This window comes from Pteropus alecto, unplaced genomic scaffold (assembly GCF_000325575.1).
Source record: "Pteropus alecto unplaced genomic scaffold, ASM32557v1 scaffold195, whole genome shotgun sequence".
In the NCBI taxonomy this organism is placed as follows: domain Eukaryota; kingdom Metazoa; phylum Chordata; class Mammalia; order Chiroptera; family Pteropodidae; genus Pteropus; species Pteropus alecto.
Genome location: NW_006438073.1, coordinates 3441540 through 3448741, shown reverse-complemented (window position 1 = coordinate 3448741; position 7202 = coordinate 3441540). Strand labels below are relative to the sequence as shown.

The window sequence follows — 7202 nt, the reverse complement described above, 5'->3', positions numbered from 1 at the left end:
GCATATTCTTCCACAGAAGAGATAAATCTACCAAGAGTGTGGCGACTGGAAAAGACCAGAGAATTTTTCCGTCCCACGCATGTTTATAAAATTCTATTTACAAGATACAGATGTACCTCAGGAAAAAATCCATCTTAAGTGTGGGAGTTTAAATATACACCATGCACCCCCCTGACCATAAATTACAGGGAGAGGAAGTAAATACTCCCTCTTTCCTGATGCTTCTAGGGATGGAGGCCGTACATCATGCTGTAATAGATCACCATTGATTTTCTTTTCAGGATTGTACATAATTCATCTTTAGCTCAGAGAAATAAATATGTTATCTAGGGCAGCGCCATCATTTTCAGTGTCACGATTAATGGGTGGCGTCGTTGGGGCACGTGGGGTCGCATACGAAACAGCCGATGTGGACGGGGTCCTGCCTGCCGATTGATTTTCAACTTCAGGACAAACCACTGGGTCTGCCCTTGGAAAGGCAGAAAATGCTTTACTTGTCTAAGGTCTGAACTTCTAGAAACTGTGAGCTCGAAGAAAAGCTCCACCTGGAATGAAAAGCACATCTGAGGAGGAGGAGAGTGCTCCTCGACCCGCCGGCCGAGGGGGACACAGCCCAGAGCAGCCGGGGTCTCCAGCCACATGGTGCTCGTGGCAGGCCCTGCCTGTCCTCCTGGAGGATGGAGCCGAGCAGAAGGGAGGACGAGCTACGTCTCTTGAGAAGAGGAAAATGAAGGCAGTATTTTGGAAAAGCAGATAAACATGGATGAGTAGAGAACCGTAGAGGATAGAGATGCAGAGAAGCAGACCCCAACCCAGGGCTGCCACCAGCCGGGGCAACCCCTTCATTTCCCCCAGGGTGATCCAGGGGGGAGGATGGTTATGGTCGGAGGCCTGGTACGCACGTGGGGACTCAGAGACGGTGGCCCAAGCAGCAAAGAGGGTCTCATTCTTAACTGGACTCATAGATGCCCCTCCTCCTCCCCTCATCCCCCCACCCAAGAGGGGACGGACTGGGGAGGCAACCCACGTGGGAGTCACGCCCCACACCGGTTTGAAAGCAGAGGTGGAGTCCAGGGACGATGAGGTAAGCAAGGGGACAGTGAGCCAGGAAAACTGGGGTGTAAAGGCAGATGACACAGGCGATGAGTTTTCACAGGCTGGAGGAAGAGACAAGAGAGAGACATGAAATGAAGTGAGAAGTGGTCAAGGGTAGAAAAAGAGAGAGAAAAATGGGAGCAGAGATTTAATCATGAAAAAGCACAGGAGCTGAGCTTCGGTCTCAGAAACATCGTGCGCCGCCCAAAGTTGACGATGCAGGCGGAATGACGGTGATGTCGAAATACACACGACATTCGCGTGCGAACCACATAAAAGCTGGCGTTAACAGTGGAGGCGAATGACAGCAACAGAGTGGCGACTGTTTATCTCCCGGCTGCGGCTTCTTTTGCGATGCCACTTACAATCATTACCCCCAAGAGGAGGCATTGTTGCCAGGGGAGGTAGAATTCTAAAGGTTTGGAGCAAGAACGAGAAAAACCCCGCAGCTTCTATATTAATATCTCATGCGCTTTAGAAACATTTTATAAATAGACGAATGCAGAGTCACTGGTAGTTCACGGCTGTCTCAAAATGACATGAATTCAAGGTAGGATGCAAATCGCGGCCCACGCCCGCTTCTCCCCCACACAGCTGACGCTTCTCCCAGGGTGTCTGAAGGAATAACCATCATCATTCATAACTACAGCTGGCATCACGAGCTGTGTCGGGTCCTGTTCCAAAGGCTTCACAGGGACCAGCTCGCTTAATCCTCAGACCAACCCAATGAGAAGCCCCATTCCCACTTAACCTATAGGGAAACGGAGGCAGAAAGCCGTTAAGAAATTTGATTAAGAAATAACAGAGCTGGGATTTCAACCCTGGAAGTCTGGCTCTGCAGGCAGAACGGAAAAGCCATAGGTTGGTTCCTTTCTGAGTTTTTGCTGAGGGACAAGTGGCTCTAGGCCGACCCCCGCTCTGCTGGGGGAGACCCTGTCAGGGGTTGCTGGACCTGTGACAGCTGGAGTCCATTTCCTTCTGAATTCACTCTCGGACCAAGGGACAAATATTTGAACAACACATCTCGCTGACCCAAGAGCTAGATGCTGAAAATGTCTATGCCATAATAAGATTAAGAAATATATATTTCTCTTAAATGTATAAAAACCCATTTACTGATTTTTTTTTTTTTTTTAAAAAGAGAAACGAGAAGAAACATGCCAACTCCACTAGGAGCCAAATTAATAAGCACTTGAACGTTTACTGCATCTGAGATGAGTTTCAAATTCTAGCAGTTACCACTGCCGGCCTTGTCTGTCTTCTCCCAACTCCCAGTAAGACAGCGGGTCCCCTTTGTGGCCAGGGGCATGGCTTTAAATTCCCTGCAGCCCCTAGCCCAAGATGTCACACCGTGAGGCCGTCGCTAGCTGATTGTGGAATTGAAAAGGATTGACAGATGCCCCTCCACTGAATTTCTGCACAATTCCCACAGTACCTGCTCTGAGGGTCCCTGTGCACCAGCCCCGTCCGGGGCTGGCGAGGGTGGGGAGGGCTGAGCTCCTGGCCCTTCGGGAACAGGGGTCTGTGGAAGGGACATGGTCTGGCAGGGAGGCGGAAGTTGTGTTGGGCAGAATGGTGAGGACACTTCAGTATTTGGAGAACCATAAAAGGTGAGAAATCATGGAACTCAAAGCCTTTTAACTTTTTGGGGTTCCTGCTCTTTTTCTCAGGAAAATGCATGCAAACACACTTTTCCTTATAATTTCAGAAGGCTTACAAACTCGCCTGACACCGTTCCATGGATACCCATCGACCCCCAAGTTAGAAATCCCTGATCTATTCTAATCAGATTAGAAGCCGAGGGTCACAGTGGTCAAGCCACTTACAAGAACTCACACAGCAGTTCATGGCAGAACAGAGCTGGAACGTGGCCTCCAGACTTCTGGGAGAGAAAGAACCCTTCCCAAGGTCCCAAACCATGGCAGTGTCATGTGACAGGCAGCAAGACCGAGGTCGTTTGTGACTCAAACCTCATCCATCAATCCCATAGCCTTAGGGTTTGTCTGATGTGTGAAGAACTTGCCTCTGTGGACATGTCATCTCTTCACATTCTAGCAGTCAGGCTAAGACCTGATTTTTTGCCTAGTGCCAAATCCAGATGACAGTTTGTTTAAAAAAAAGTCTGTGTTTCATTGACCAAACTGCCCCAGATCCCAGAATGGCCAGGGGACAGGGAAGTCCAAGGCCCTGCCTCAGGCCCTATCTTTTCTGAGTGTTGGGCTTATGAGGCCCTGGGTGTTGCAATGCTGGGGGTCATTGCTCTGTGGACACCAGACATGTACCCCTGAGTCCTCACCCATCTTATTCTGCATCAGGTCTCTGTCTTGGGTCCTGATGTTTAAACATAAGACATAGATGCTGTTGGGAATCTTTTTTTTTTTTTTTCCTAAAAATTCCAGCAGACCAGGCAATGCTCTTTTTTGCGAAGAGCTTGGTGGAAGGGGGGAATCGGAGGCAGCCCCCTGGTCTCTAGATCGTGTCAACATTGGCATTTGATGCTTTTAGATATTTAGGTTCGAGAACTTGTCAGCATATTTTGTCATGAATTAGATGACCTGATAATCCTTAGACAGAGACAGGAAAACATGGCTTGTGCCCCTGTCACCTGAGGGCCCATCATCGTGTCTGGGACGGAGGCTGCTGACATCATGCTGATTCACATGGCAGACACTCTGAAAATGCAAAGTCCCTGAGACGCTTCAGATGAGATCATCTGACCCTCATCATTCAGTCTCTCAAATCCTTCTCTCCCACATGCTTTTACACCAGGCCATAAAGACATGTCGCTGTCCCAGATTAATCTATGAAGTTACTATAATTCTAATCAAAATTCCGGCTGGCATTTAAAAAATGGAATTAGACACAGACTCCAAAATTCATCCGGAAGGGAAAATGTACAAGAAAAAGTAAAACATATTGAAAAAGAACATCATGGGGATGGGGGCGGGAGAGGACTTTTCTAGTCAACAAAACAAGGTGAGGGGAGCACCTGACAGAAGCTGAAACAGACGGGTGGACGGAACAGACGGGTGGACGGAACAGACGCGTGGATGGAACAGACGCGTGGACACCGGGATAAAGCGGGCGTTTCAGTTTAGTGGTGGAAGAGTAGACCGCGGCTTCTCAAGGGGTGGCCCGTGGACACGTAGGGTCCCCGAGATCCTTTCACGAATCCCCCAGGTCAGACCTATTTTCCCATCAGCACCCGGACAGTATTTGCCGGTTTCACCCTCAGTCTCTCGTCCAGTGGCTTCTGGGGGCTGCGAGGCAAAGAAGTCCACACTCAAACTGACAGTGAGCGCTTGAGCACGCTCTGCTTTAAAATTTTCTGTGTTAATTTCAAACGCGACCTATAAAAATTGATAGAATCTACATAGACAAACGCTCTGTGTGGCCCTCAGGAATTTCGAAGCGGGTAAAGGCGTTCTGAGCCAGCATGTTTGAGAACCGCTATAACAATATTAGCCATATGCGGACCACTCACTAAGCATTTGGGAAAGACAGAGTTAGAACTTTAGCTCACACCACGTGCATAGAATTATACTGCAGATAAATTACTGTGCTAACCTTAGGAAACAAAATATAAAGGCATTAGAGGAAAATAAAATAATGATTTGTATCATTCTGGGAAGAAGATATTAGGCACGAAGCTTAGGACCATACAGTATAAAATTTATAGACTGATTTTTGTTAATAAACTTTTTTTTGGTATAAAACATGAAGTTAACAGATTGGGAGAAAAATACTGGCAAAAGATATTTAGAAGATTATTATTGAGAATATATAAAGGACAGGTTAATAGAAAAAGAACCAACAGCCTGGGTAAAGAATTGACACATTGCGGTAAGAAAAAAAAAAAAAAGGCAAACAAACAGAAACTATGGACAAACCAACTATTATCTAGAAAATGGAAATTCAAACAATGAAGTTTTTCAGCCCATCAAATTGACAAAAATCACAGTCCTGGTAACATGCAGTGTGGGTGACGGTGGGAGGGAATAGGAAGATGATTGGTCCGATCTCTTTAAGGGACAATTTGGCATGTCAATCAACTTTCTTTCGACTCAGAGATTCTACGTCTCGTTGTCATTCCTAGAGAAATTTTAACCCTCGAGCACAAAGAAATACATACAAGAAAATCCACGACTCCATTTTTTTGAGCAGTGAAAAAAAGTAAGAAATCTAAATATCCACCAATAGAAGAGTATACTACGGTTCGTCTGTATTCTGGAATTCTATAAAGCAGTGGCAGAAAGAATGAGGCAGCTCTATATGTTGACATGAAACTATCACCAGAAAATATTTAAAAATCAAATCGTGGAACCATGCAGAGGGTATGATCCCTTTCAGGCAAAAGCAGGTTCCTGAGCTGTCTATCGGCGTGTGTATAAATGCACATGTATGCATTCGGACTTTAGAAGACTGTCTGGAAGGACCCAGAAAAACTGGCAAGGATTCCTATGGCATTACAGAGGAAGAGACAAAGGCAATACTTCCTTTCTCACTCTTACTTTTCTGACCGTTTGGAATTTTTTACAGTGAGAATATGTTCTCGAATTACTTGGGCAGTTCTAAAAAACAAATAGGCTCCTCCCCTGACTTTATGATCTTCCGAGACATAATCTGATGCTTTTTCTTTATGAAACTCCCTCCGTCAGACTGGGTAGGGGCAGCAGGGAAAAGTCTGTTTCCTGGTAGTTAGGATAACAGGGCTCCAGTTCCAGCTCCAGTGCAGAGCAGAATTGGGGTCATTTAAGCTCTCATTGTGGGTCCAGCTGTGAGACCTAAGGACGCCCGTCCTATCTATTTTCTGGGGTCCTTCTGAGGATCAACAGATATCAAGTTGGATGGCCCTGATGGCCTAGAGTTAGCAAAGGCCTGTGCCCTTCCTCAGTTGTCCACTGGGCCTATGGTGTCCTCGCTTATGTGGGCTCTCAGGCCAGTTCCAAACCTTCTACCAAATTCCACTAAAACAGAATGCCGCCCGTTAGGCCATCGTGCATTTCAGATGGTGTGCCTTTGAAATGACGGCCAATTGGGGAGAAAAAGGCTCTCTGTCCCAAAACCTCACAAATGTAGAATTAATTACCATTTGATTTCCCAACCACTGAAAACTCTTCATTTTGGGAGCACCGAACAATAAGTCATGATTAAAAATGACTGTAATCCTTTTAATTGGACATCGGGCTCCTCCTCCGGTGACGGGGAAACCTGCTTCTGAGGGGATCCACCTCCCGGAGCCACGCGGCTTCCCTGCCTGACGCTGGGTGGCATTTCCCGCGAGGCTGTAACGCAGTCACTGTCAGGCACCTGACTCTTTTTCTCTTTCCGTGTCTCCTGCCCCTGGTTACTCTAGGCTGGCACGGAGGTCGCTGTGTGTTATCTCTTGGGCTCTGTTGGTAAACGTTCCTCAAACCTCAAACAGAGCTCGTTTCTCCCCAAACCAGTGCTAGCCATCCTCCTTTTCCACTCACTGTGCCTGGGGCTGAACCCTGGGAATCAATCTGACACTTCCCTCCCACCCCCACGCCCCTCTCCCCCCTCTCCACCCCCTCCTCATACGGATCTGACTGTCTAGCTCCCAGCCGAGCTTGTCATAGATTTCGATTGGGGGCCTTTCCTTGGCAAAGTCTCATTATTTCACCTCACTGTTGTTCGCTACTGCAAGATGCATATGCCTAAAAGCAAAACAACAACAAAACCCGGCTCTGATGACGTCTGTCATTCACCGGCTCCGGCTCTGAATCCGAGGGTTCCCTGGTGTCCAGGAGAAGGTGGCTGCTCCTTCGCTGGTATTCGGTGCTGTCAGCATCCCAGCCCCTTCCCCGGAGCAATCGCTCCCGACCCTCCCCACCCCGCACCAGGGCTTAGCGGGCACTGCGCCCTCCCCCGGTGCCCACTGTGCGTGCTAGTCTGTAAGAGCATCTGTGTGCTTCCACCGCTGGGGCGGACGCGCGCTGGCCGGAAGCATCTGCTACGTTGCCAGGGCCAGCACCCCGCCAACCTTGCCGAGGGGATGAACGAGCGCAAGCCTGTCCTCAGCCTGCCTGAAGGCCTGCTCTTCCCGGACAAACCCGATGCACCCGCCTGGGGCCCAGCTCAGGACG

General features: G+C 48.3%; 1 protein-coding gene across 3 annotated transcripts in view; it reads right to left on the bottom strand.

Annotated features, from left to right (window-relative positions):
* The window catches only part of ZDHHC14 (zinc finger DHHC-type containing 14), a 221250-nt gene that overhangs the window by 15743 nt on the left and 198305 nt on the right, over positions 1–7202 (bottom strand). The gene's annotated exons all lie outside the window — the stretch shown is intronic.